Genomic DNA, 12,687 nt, shown 5'->3' on the forward strand with positions numbered 1-12,687 from the left:
TGCGGTTTGAGGATTCTTCAAGTGAGTGCAAGGCAGGCAAATAGGAGCCAAGGGTCGGAGGCTCAGTAGGGGCTTGTGAACAGAGTGAGGGTGTCCTCCTGGACGTGAGTTCAGAGGGGACAAGAGTAGAGGAGTTGGGGCCGAGTGTGGGGCCCAGAAAAGCAGCTGGGGGCTGGAGAGATAGAACAGTGAGTGGGTGTCTGACCTCGGTCCCATCCCCGGCATCCCTGAGCACCGCTGGGTGTGGCCCCCAAAGAAAAGACAAAAGAGAAAGAAAAGCGGCTGCAAGCTCAGGCCATCCTCGGAACGATGCTCAGCGTAGCAGTCCTCTCTGTGGTTGTTCTTTACTTGGTATCAGAATCCCGTGATTCACAAAGTCATTCATGTTGGGTTTTGGGCAACTTCCCGGAGCCAATCCCACAATCGCATCCTTCCCGCCACCCAGCCCCCAGCCTCAGCCTCCCACCCGACAGAGAGCCACACTCTTAAGTTTGGTTGTTGAAATTTGGATCTCGGTGCCAGGGCCGTAATACAGCGGGTAGGGCATTTGCCTTGCATACGACTGACCCGGGTTTGAGCCCCAGCATCCCATTATGGTCCCCTGAGCACTGCCAGGAGTGATTCCTGAGCATTGCTGGGTGCGGCCCCCAAACATAATACAAACAAGAACAACAAAACGAAATTTGGATCTCTTGTTCTCAGTGCTATTGGCTGCTGTCTGGATGTTTGGCCACCCGGCTCCTTTATTCCACCCAGGACTCCGACCCCTCACTCCTACTTCCTGCTGCTTCCGGTCAATCTTTCCCACCCCAGTTTCTTTCCTTCTCTGCCCGCCCTATACTCTGGGGCCAATGGTGACCTAGGCACCCCCCTTTCCGACATTGCATCCCCCCGCCCAGTTATCCTATATGCCGCAGGTAAGTGAGACCATCCTGTGAGGTCGCCTGTGTTTGTCCTTCTGGCTCAGCTCACTTAAGCTGGTGTCTTCCAGCTCCATCCATGCTGCAGCAAACTGCATGATTTTATCTTTCCTTATAGCTGCATAGTATTCCATTGTGCGTATAGACCACATTTTCATGATCCACTTTCTTTTGTTGGACACTGAGGTTGATTTCGTATCCCAGCTATTGTTCTAAGAGCTGCAGCAAATAATAATACTTGCATATGTTTTTCTGAATAAGTAATTTTGTGTCCTACGGGTAGAAAAGGTCCTTGTTTTCTTAAAGCTTTCATCTTTGGGGCTACACATGCAGTGCTCAGGGCTTGCTCCCGGTTCTGTGGTTGGGAATCACTCCTGAGAGGGCTCAGGAGGCCCTCGTGGTGCCAGGGATTGAACCCGGGTTCAAGCAAGGCAAGTGTCCTGCTGGCTGGACTATCTCTGCAACCCATATTGTTCTTGTGGGGGGTGCACACCCGGCGGTGCTCAGGGGTACTCCTGGCTCTGCACTCAGGTGCTCGGGGCCATGTGGATGGCGAGGTTGCCCAGGTGCCCGCTGTGCTAGCTCTCCTTATAAGGGCTCACGCAATCGGCTTGGCCATCCAGCCCAATCTCATTTATACACACAGTGCAATTAGGTGATCTTTTATTTATTTTATTTTATTATTTTATTTATTTATTTTGCTTTTTTGGGTCACACCTTGTGATGCACAGGGGTTCCTCCTGGCTCTGCACTCAGGAGTTACTCAGAGAACCCTATGGGATGCTGGGAATCGAACCGGGTCAGCCGCATGCAAGGCAAATGCCCTACCCGCTGTGCTATCTCTCCAGCCCTTATTTTAATGGAGTCACTGAGATACACAGTTGCAATGTAATGATTGGGTTTGGGTTCCAGCGATACAATGTTCCAACATGTCCCTTCTGTACACTTCCCACTGCCAATGCCCCAGTTTCCCTCCCGACGCGCCCCTGCCAGCCTGCCTCTGCGGCAGGCACTTTCTCTCTGTCTGTCTCTCTCTTTCCCTCTGGGCATCATGGTTTGCAGTGCAGGTGCTGACAGATTGGCATGTATGTCCTTACCTCTTCTCAGCACTCAGTTCTTGTCCAGAGTGATCATTTCCAACTCCCGTTGGCGTAGTGGCACTGTGGTCCCTTCTCTGCCCCAACTGCGCCCCCTCACCCCTCTGTGGCAGCTTCCAACAGTGGACCAGTCCTCCCGGCCCTTGTTTCTACTCTCCTTGGGTCCAGTTAGGTAATTTTTTTTTTTTTTTTGCTTTTTGGGTCACACCTGGCTATGCACAGGGATTTCTCCTGGCTCTGCACTCAGGAATTACTCATAGCGGTGCTCAGGGGACCCTATGGGATGCCGGGGATCGAATCTGGGTCAGCTGTGTGCAAGGCAAACGCCCTCCCCGCTGTGCTATTGCTCCGGGCCCCATTAGGTCATCTTTCTATTGGAAAAACCTCATCGGCTGGAGCCTCTCAGAGAGCAGGAATAACTAATGGCGGGCATGGAAGATGTCGGTAAGCCCGGCCACTGTGGAGAGGGGGGATGTTGGGGAGGGCCAAGACGGTAGAGCTGCAGGGCAGGGAGCCCCTTCCCCGGGCAGAACACACCCCCGTGGGCTTGGTCAACTGAGTCTTAAATCAAGGGCTGTACGGGCGGCTTGCTCATCTCCTGCTGGTGTGGAAGGTGTCTGTGCAGTTAAAATTGAAGATTTCCCCCAAACGGAGGGCGCTCATGGGGCAGAGAGCTGGGCCTTTTGAGAGGAAGAGGCCAGCACTGTGCTACAGCCTCAGCAGGACTGGTGGGCACAGTGGTGCGTCTTGCTTCTCCCCATGGTCCCTCCCGTCCAGGCCTCTGCCAGTAGCCAGGTGCGTGCGCTTGGCGGGACGTGACCCTCCCCAACCCCCCTTTCCCGGCAGGAGTGCGGGTCTGGGCTGGGAGGCGCACAGGGCTTGGGTAGCGGCCGAGGGGACGGACTGCAAGGGCTCTGCCTGGCAGCACGTCCAGGACGGCCTGAATGAGCTCAGAGCTCGCCGGGCGCGTCATTGGACCGCCGAGAGCGCATTCCCCGTGAGCTGCGGCTGTGGCAGCCGCGTTGGCGAGCCACGTGCATGGGTAAAGCTGTCCCCAGGGCCTGTGGGCTGAGCTGGAGAGAGAACACCGCGGTGTGGTCCTTGCCTTGTGTGAGACCACTGGGGTTGGATCCTGGAAACCCCCCATGGTCCCCCAAGCCCCCTATGGCCCCCCCCAAACACAGCAACACGAAAAGGTGTTTTCCCCACCAGATTTCCTGGCTGCCTCCCAGTGTTTTGGTTTGTTCTGGAACCGAACTAGCAGTTCTCAGCACAGACCCTGGCAGATCTGCACTCGGGCTGTCCTGGAGGGCCTGGGGGACTGTCTGGGACCTCCCGTTTCTTGGGGAGCTCAGACAAACTCCCCCAAACCCCCAATCCCTGAATCGTGCCCCTCATTGTTTTCTCGACGAGTTTGCTTTGGGCCTCACCTGCGGGATCGCTGTGGTGGACTTTGTCCCTGCCCCCGCTTGGGCTACTCATTCTGGACGTTTCCTTGAGACTCTGCTCCCGACTGCCCCCGGCTCTCTCAAGTGACCTCTTTCTGGTCACGCTGCCATGGCACCCCCTGACCGTTTTATAAAGGTTTTTCATTTGCCATACCTGGCGGGGGCTCCTGGCTCTGCACTCAGGGGTGACTCTAGAGGAGCTTGGGGGACACCTAGGAGCTGGCGTGCAACGAGCTAGCTGACCGCAGGCAGGCGCCCCGGCTGTGCCGTCTGCAGTGGCAGGACCGCATCTCGCCCAGTCAAGCTCGTCTTCGTCCTCCAGTGGTGCGAGGGGGTGGGGGCCGGGCTGCTCTGGGCTTTGACCTGGGCGGATGGGAAGTGGGGGTGGACGTGTGGGCGCAGACAGGAACCCCTGCCTGGCCATCTCGTGTCCAGATGACGGGGACCGTGAGGGAGAGGGTGGCTGAGGAGGGGGCCATGGACAGGTGCGAGACGGACATTTCTGCGGGGTGGAGGGAGGGGGGAGAACACAGGAGCAAGCGGGAATCTGGCGCGGGTTCGGGCTTCTCGGGAGGCAAGGGGGTGGCCGTTGGGGGCTCGAGCCAGGGACGCGCCAGTTCCCAGCAGGATGCTCCAACGGCAGAGCACTGACCTCCCTGAGTGGTGCAAAGAAACCTTGTCTGGTGGCCGCTGCCCAGGGCCCTGAGCCTGAGAGCGGGTCCATTCATGTGCTAGAGCACGTGGTAAAGGAGCCAGGCCAGGGCCCGCCACGGGCCCAGGGGGTTCAGGTGCGTGCCAGCCTGCTGCCCACCTGGGGCCAACTGGCAGCGCCAGGAGGCCCGAGCACTGCTGGCTGCAACCCCTCCCCTGGCAGTAATGCAGCAAAGGCGAAAAGACCCAGTACTAGGGACTTGGAGAGGTTTCTCGTCTTGTCATCGCAGCCCTGGGACGTCCGGTTCTGTCGATGACCTTCTCAAGCGTCATGCATTCCCACACCCACACCATGGGGCCCGCTCCCCTCCAAACGTGCCCAAGGGCCCCTGCCACAGAGGCTCTGTTCCCAGGCAGACCTCCAGTACCCATGACTTTGGCCGCTCGTTCTCTACTAGGTTCGTTTAAGCTTTTTTTTTTTTTTTTTTGGGAGGGGGTCACACCTGACGATGCACAGGGGTTACTCCTGGTTCTGCACTCAGGAATTACCCCTGGCGGTGCTCAGGGGACCATACGGGATGGCAGGGATCGAACCCGGATTGGCCGCGTACAAAGTAAATGCCCTACCCACTTTGCTATCGCTCCAGCCCCTAGTTTCGTTTAGAGCTCACGTATAAGAGGAATATTTTTTGGGGAGTATAACTGGGGGGGCTCCGGGCTTACTCCTGGAAGGGTGCAGTCTGGAACCTGGGTATTGAGAAAGTACACACTTCCAGCAAGCTGGGATATACAGACCCTTCGTCCCTGCGAGGGCAGCCGCAGTGCGTGGAGTGAGTGCCGAGCTCAGTACCCGGCAGATGCTGAGAACTTGTCCTGCCTGTCAGGGAGCTGCTTTAAAGCTGCTTCTCACAAAACTATGCGAGGCCACAAATTTCCTCTGCGTCTCCTGGCCCTGAAGCTCAGGCCTCTCTTCCGGATCTGAACGATGATCCAGCTGGATGGGGCGGAGTGTTCTTGGGAAGGTGCTTATTTAGTTTTTTTTTTCCCTTCTGTATTCCACCATCTTTTTCTGGTTCTTAGAGTCTCATTTGTTAGATTTATTATGAATCTTTTTTGGGGGGGGGCACACCTGGCAGTGCTCAGGGGTTACTCCTGGCTCTGCGCTCAGGGATTAGTCCTGGTGGGCACAGGGGATCATATGGGCTGCTGGAATCAAACCTGGTTCAGCCACATGCAAAGCAAGTGCTCTTCCCGCTGTACTGTTGCTCGGGCCCCTAATTATGACTCTGATGGGTTTCTCTTTGTATATAAGTTCCTTCTTTTTGTTTCTTTGTTATAGGCCACACCCAGGGGTCACTCCTGGCTCTTCACTCAGGAATCGCCTCTGGTGGTGCTCTGGGAACCATATGGGGCACCAGGAATTGAACCTGGGTCAGCCATGTGCAAGGCACACGCCCTACCCATTGTACTATCTCTCTAATCCCCTCTATTGTGTTTTTATATCACAAAACATTTTCTTCATTTCTAAAATTCCTGAATATACTTTTCTCATTTCTTCTCTCATCTTTCTTTTTTCTTTTCTTCCTTTCTTTCTTCCCTCCTTCCCTTCCTCCTTCCCTCCCTGCTTCCCTCCCTTCCTCCCTTCCTTCCTTCCTTCCCTCCCTCCCTCCTTCTTTCTCTCCCTCCTTTTCTCCTTCCCTCACTCCTTCCCTCCCTCCCTCTCCCTTTCTTCCTTCCTTCCCTCCCTCCCTCCCCTCCTCTCCCTCCCTCCCTCCCTCCCTTCCTCTCCCTCCCTCCTCTCCCTCCCTCCCTCTCCTCCCTCCCTCCCTTCCTTCCTTCCTTCCTTCCTTCCTTCCTTCCTTCCTTCCTTCCTTCCTTCCTTCTTTCCCTCCTTTTTCTCCTTCCCTCACACCTTCCCTCTCTCCTTTCCCCTTCCTTCCCTCCTTCCCTCCTTCTCCCTCCTTCCCTCCCTCCCTCCTTCCCTATCTCCCTCCCTTCCCTCCCTCTCTCCCTCCCTCCCTCCCTCTCTCCCTCCCTCTCTCTCTCCCTCCCTCCCTTCTTCCTTCCTTCCTTCCTTCCTTCCTTCCTTCCTGCCTGCCTGCCGCCTGCCTGCCTGCCTGCCTGCCGTCCTTCCTTGTCTCTTTGCTTTTGGGCCACACCGGGCGATGCTCAGGGTTCCCCCGCGGCTCTGCACCCAGGAATCACTGCTGGTGGTGCTGGGGGGCTTGGCTGAGGCTGCCCTCTGTCCCATCCCCGCTGCTCTCACACCTTCTCCTGCTCCCTGAGTCCTCCGCCACTGCCTGGCGCCCCTGAGCTTCCCCTGTGGTATCCCTGGAGTCCCTCGGCACACGTGGAGCTGCTGCACGGGCAGAGCCTTGCGCGGTCATTCTCACTGCCGAGCTTGCTGGGCTCTGGGTGTCTTCCTTAGGCGCTGTCCCTGCAGGTCTGGGGTGACTCTTTTGGGTGCTCCCCTGTGGGCAACGCTGAGGGGCTGCCCTGTCTCTTCTCTGCGGTCACAGGGAGAGTGACTGAGCCGACGAAGCCCCTGGTGTCCCCGGGGCTCAAGGAAGGAGCCTCAGGGGCCTGTAATAACGGCTCGGGCCACACGGGGGTAGCAGAGCCCACCGAGTGCCACGCGCCTGCCCGCTGCCCAGCTGCGCCCCTTCTCCCTGCATCCCGCCCCCTCTTAGCCCAACCCCTCGCCTGGCAAGAGGCTCCTGCAGCCCAGGAACTGCAATGCCACCTTGGGTCACACGGGGACAGCAGAGACCATGGAATTTATGGTTGTTTTTTTTTTCCTTTTTTTGGGTCACACTGTGGCGAGGCACAGGAGTTACTCCTGGCTCTGTACTGGGGAATTACTCCTGGCCGTTCTCCGGGGACCCTATGGGATGCTGGGAATCGAACCCGGGTCGGCCGTGTGCAAGGCAAACGCCCTACCTGCTGTGCTATTGCTCCAGCCTGGACCATGGAATTTATCTGTGTGTGTGTGTGTGTGTGTGTGTGAGAGAGAGAGAGAGAGAGAGAGAGAGAGAGAGAGAGAGAGAGAGAGAGAGAACGTGAACATGCATTTGTGTGTATATTTTTTTTCTTTTTTTTGATTTTGGGGTCACACCTAGCAATGCTCAGGGGTTACTCCTGGCTCTGCACTCAGGAGTTACTCCTGGTGGAGCTCAGGGGACCATATGGGATGCTGGGAATCGAACCCAGTTCAGCCACGTGAAGGCAAATGCCCTACCTGCTGTGCTATTGCTCCAGCCCTGTGTGTACAATGTAAAAAAATTCTTAATTTTTTTTTAATTGAATACCCGTGTGATAGACCATTACAAAGCTGTTCACGATTAGGTTTCAGTCATACAACAATACAACACCCACCCCTCCACCAGTGTGCATTTCCCACCACCAACGCCCCCAGTTTCCCTCCCACCTTCCCTCAACCTCCCGTCCCTCGGCCTGCATCTATGGCAGGCACTTTTCTTCTCTCTCTCTCTCTCTCTCTCTCTCTCTCTCTCTCTCTCTCCTTTTGTGCGTTATGCTTTGCAATACAGGTACCACGATATCATCATGTTTGTTCAGGGAGTTTAGTACTTTTATCGGGAAGGTACAGCTGGAGTAGCTTTTTTCTTTGTTTTGGGTTTTGGTTGGGTCACACTGGCAATGCTCAGGGTTACTCCTGGGTGTGCACTCAGGAATCACTGCTTGCAGTGCTCAGGGGACCATCCTGGGGATTGAACTCAGGTCGGCTGTGTGCAAGGCTAATTCCCTATCCACTGTACTATTGCTCTGGCCCCTGCAGTAGGTTTTTTAATGGGTGGCCGCTTTGGGGTGTGGATATGACTGGAGGGGTTTCCAGAAGTACACGAAGGTGGGGAAGGTAGCTCATCCCAACTCTGAGAAAGTGGAGATTTCAGCCACAAAATCTGTATACCTGAGTTTTCTGCAGGTTAATTTCTTGGTGGTTCATCTTGAGATAGTGGAGTCCAGGTGGGGACATGGCGGTGATTTTGGATTGTGGGAGCCTGTGGCTATTGAGGGCTCTGTTTGGGCAGACACTGGACTAACCTGTTCCCCTCCCATGTGCCTCAAATTATTCAGCCATGTGCGGGTCTGAGATTTACTGTGGCTTTTGATCTCTTTCTATGGGCTGGAGCGATAGCACAGCGGGTAGAGCGTTCGCCTTACAAGCGGCCAACATGGCCGACCCGAGTTCGATTCCTCCGCCCCTCTTGGAGAGCCCGGCAAGCTACCGAGAGTATTCGATATGCCAGACACAGTAACAACAAAGTCTCCAATGGAGACGTTACTGGGCCCGCTCGAGCAAATCGATGATCAATGGGAGGGCCTTTACTTACTTTTACTTTACTTGATCTCTTTCAATATTTATTTATGGTTCTCTGAAGAAAGGCTGGTGGGAGAGCTTAAATGGTGGTGCCAGAGTTGGTTTGTGGTAGTGATTGCCAGGGATTCTGGGAGTATAGGGAAGTGGGGAGAGAGGGAGGTAGCCCATCCTGACTCCTACCTGAGCCTTCGTGAGATCCACCTGGAGTGTGGGGTCTGGCCAGGACATGATGAGTTTGGGTTGTGGGAGCCAGCGGTGGCTGGGTCTCTGTTTGGGCAGGCGCTGGGCTAACCCTGTCTGCTGTGCCCAGATTATTCAGCCATGTGCAGGTCCGAGATGTGCTGCATCTTTTTGATTTCTTACAAGATTTATTTCTGAGTCTCTGCAGCTTATATGGCAGAACCAGAGGTGGCTTGAGGGCGTGGCTCCTGCTTACCTAAATTTGGTGGTTTAATTTTTCGGAAGGGCTGGAGCGATAGCACAGCGGGTAGGGTTTTTGCCTTGTACACGGCCGACCCGGGTTCGATTCCTCCGCTCCTCTGAGAGAGCCAGCAAGCTACAGAGAGTATCTTGTCTGGCAAGCTCCCTGTGGCGTTTTCAATATGCCAAAAACAGTAACAAGTCTCTCAATGGAGAAGTTACTGGTGCCCGCTCGAGCAAATCAATGAACAATGGGAGGAGAGCGCTACAGTGCTAATTTCTTGGAAAACTTGGTTCCAAGTTATTGGAGTTGGGCCAGAGGCACAGCTATACCTCGGGGTGCCTGGAAATCTGAGGGCACCGTCAGGAAGCTGGCGCTCCTGCACGTTGGGACCAGGTTGACCGCTGGGGACGCCCCCTGGCCCCAATCGTGAGGGTAGCAGCGGGCTGCAGCCATCAGCCCAACAGAGCCTGGTGGGGCTACACGCTGGCCCTGGGGGATCTACAGACAGCTGGTGCCAGGGAGATTTTCCTCCCTGACAGGCTCGGCGGCACTCTTTGGAGATGTGCTTGGGGCACTGCAAAGGGTTTCGGGCTGGCGCGGGCGCCCCCGGGTGCTAGGGCAAGAGCAGCTCTGCAGCCCACTCTGAGCCCAAGGAGCCCTTGGGACCTCCTGAACAGGAGAAGCGGCTCGTGCAGTCGCACCTGCGATGCCGCCTTGGGCCACACGGGGGCAGCAGACTCCACAGGGTGAGGTTGCCCGTGCGTGACAATGTTACTCTTGCACCTTTTTCTCTGTGAGTGCATGCGACTGTACGTGTGTAAGTCAGTGTGAATGCATGTGTGTGAGTGTACGTGAGTTTTACAGTGAGCAGATGCTTATGAGTATGTGCATGTGTGTCTGTGAGTTTGTGTGAGTGATTATAAATGAGTGTTGTTTGAGTCTGCGCGTGAGTGTGAGAATGTGTCCCTGTGTCTGTGAGAACGAGAGTGTGTTACTCAGTATGTGTGTGAATGTGAGACTGAATGAGTCTGTATGTGTTGTGAGAGTGTGAATCTGTATGTTATGTGTGTGGGTGTGAGAGTGTGAATATGTGTGTTTGTATGTGTGAGTGTGATTGTGTGAGGATGTATCAGGTGAGGATATGAGTCTGTGTGTGTGAGATGTGTGAATCTGTATGTGCATGTGTCTGTATGTGTGTGAGTGTGAGAGTGTATGTGTGTGAGTGTGTGACTCTGTATATGAGTATATGTGTGAGTGTGTGTTTGCGTGTGTGAATGCTGAGTTTTCTCCTCAGGGAGGCTGCGTTTTGGAGCTGGACTAGAATGCAGGCGCGTCGGGGTCACCAGGCTGTCGACTCTGGCCACTCACCAGGGGTCCTGGCCTGTCTCAGCCCGGGGCCCCCTGCCTGCATTGTGCGGCATCTGAGAACTGCTGTCTGGAGCTTCGCTGTGGGGCCTGGGTGGGTTCACCCGCAGGGCCTTGTTGGGCGCACCCCTGTGCCCCAGGTCTTTCCCCGTGTGAGGCAGGCGGCGAGAGGCTGCTTCCTCGTGAGAGCGGCTGGGGTGACCCTCAGGAAGTCTTCGGCCCCCAGTGGGGTGGAGGGAGGCCCGGGCCTGCTCGGTATCAGGGACATCCCGCCCCAGTGTAATTGTGTGTGGCTGCAGGTGGGGGCCCGGGCAGTGGCCCCAGGCTGTGCCCGTGACCCGGATGTGTCTCTGCGGGGGCCGAGGGGGAGAACCCCATCTCTTGCCTCTGTGTGGCCAGAGCTGCATGGAGGCTGGTGGGAGGTGCCTGCCATGTCCTCTCAGCCTGCAGCGGGTCAGCCACCAAGGTGACAGAAATGTGGGGGTCCCCTGTTGCAGGGGTGCACCCAGGCCTCATCCTCCTTCCCGGCCACCGGGACTCCTGGACTGTCCCCTGGAGGCATGTGGAGGGTAACACAATATCCCCAGGTGAGTGGCCGAGTGAACGCCCACTCCAGGCTGTCAGGGTGAACCCTACTCAGTGGCCTAAGGGGTCTTGCCCAGGCAGATGACTGTCCTGAGAGGAGGCCCTGCAGATCGCAGGTGAGACCCACTGTGCCGCCACTCCGGGGGCCCCGTTCCTGAGGAGTCTGGGGCTGATCCCCTGCGTCCGGGTGGGGCGTGAGAGCAGACCTGCGTGTGGGTGTCCATCCTGAGACAGGTGAAGCCCATCGCAGGAGCCTGGCCTGGCCTGTCCCCCTGGTCCACCCTGGCCTGCCCCGCCCTGCCCTACCCAAGCAGGACTCCAGGGCTGGGAAGAGGCTCTTGCTCAGGGGCCTGTAATTCCGGCTTGGGCCACACGGGGGCAGCAAGCCCACAGTAAGAGAGAGAGAGAGAGAGAGAGAGAGAGAGAGAGAGAGAGAGAGAGAGAGAGAGAGAGAGAGAGAGAGAGAGAATGTGTATGTGTGTGACTGTACGTGTGTGTCATAGTGAGTGTGAATGCTGAGGTTCTTGCTCAGAGTCTGGGATGTGGAACTGGCCCAGAATGAGTCACCCGGTCACCACCCAGACTGTCGTCTCGGGCCATCAGCACAGGCCGGAATTAAACAGGAGCAACCTTGCCTGCCTCATGCTTTTCCCTCACTATTCGCCCTCACACCAGCCCCTCTCCCCTCTGCATCACCCACCTGCCCGCTGCCCACCTGCGCCCCCTTTCTTCCCGCACCCTCTTAGCCCAACCCCAGGCTGGCAAGAGGCGCCTGCAGCCCAGGAACTGTGATGCTGCCTTGGGCCACACAGGGGCAGCAGAGACCATGGAATATGTGTGTGTGTGTGTGTGTGTGTGTGTGTGTGTGTGTGTGATAGTGCGTGAACATGCATTTGTGTGTGTGTACAATTTAAAAAAATTCTTTAAATATTTTTTATTGAATAACCGTGCGATAGACCATTACAAAGCTGTTTATGATTAGGTTTCAGTCATACAACGATCCAACACCCACCCCTCCACCAGTGTCCATTTCCCACTACCAACGCCCCCAGTTTCCCTCCCACCTTCCCTCAACCCCCCTATCCCTCGGCGTGCATCAATGGCAGGCACTTTTCTTCTTCTTCTTCTTCTTCTTCTTCTTCTTCTTCTTCTTCTTCTTCTTCTTCTTCTTCTTCTTCTTCTTCTTCTCCTCCTCCTCCTCCTCCTCCTCCTTCTTCTTCTTCTTATCCTTCTTCTTCTTCTTCTTCTTCTTCTTCTTCTTCTTCTTCTTCTTCTTCTTCTTCTTCTTCTTCTCCTCCTCCTCCTCCTCTTCCTCCTCCTTCTCCTCCTCCTCCTCCTCCTCCTCCTCCTCCTCCTCCTCCTCCTCCTTCTTCTTCTTCTTCTTCTTCTTCTTCTTCTTCTTCTTCTTCTTCTTCTTCTTCTTCTTCTCTCTCTTTCTCTCTCCCTTTGTGCATTATGGGTTGCAATACAGGTACCACGATATCATCATCATTTATTCAGGGAGTTTAGTATTTTTATCGGGAAGGTACAGCTGGAGTAGCTTTTTTCTTTGGTTTTGGGTTTTGGTTGTGTCACACTGGCAATGCTCAGGGTTACTCCTGAGTGTGCACTCAGGAATCACTGCTTGTAGTGCTCAGGGGACCATCCTGGGGATTGAACTCAGGTCGGCTGTGTGCAAGGCGAACTCCCTATCCACTGTACTATTGCTCTGGCCCTTGCAGTAGGTTTTTTAATGGGTGACCGCTTTGGGGTGTGGATATGACTGGAGGGGTTTCCAGAAGTACACGGAGGTGCGGGAAGGTAGCTCATCCCGACTCTGAGAAAGCCTGGAGATTTCAGTCACAAAATTCTCTGGGGA

The sequence above is a fragment of the Sorex fumeus genome, unplaced genomic scaffold (assembly GCF_029834395.1).
Source record: "Sorex fumeus unplaced genomic scaffold, SorFum_2.1 ptg000022l, whole genome shotgun sequence".
NCBI classification, from domain to species: Eukaryota; Metazoa; Chordata; class Mammalia; order Eulipotyphla; family Soricidae; genus Sorex; species Sorex fumeus.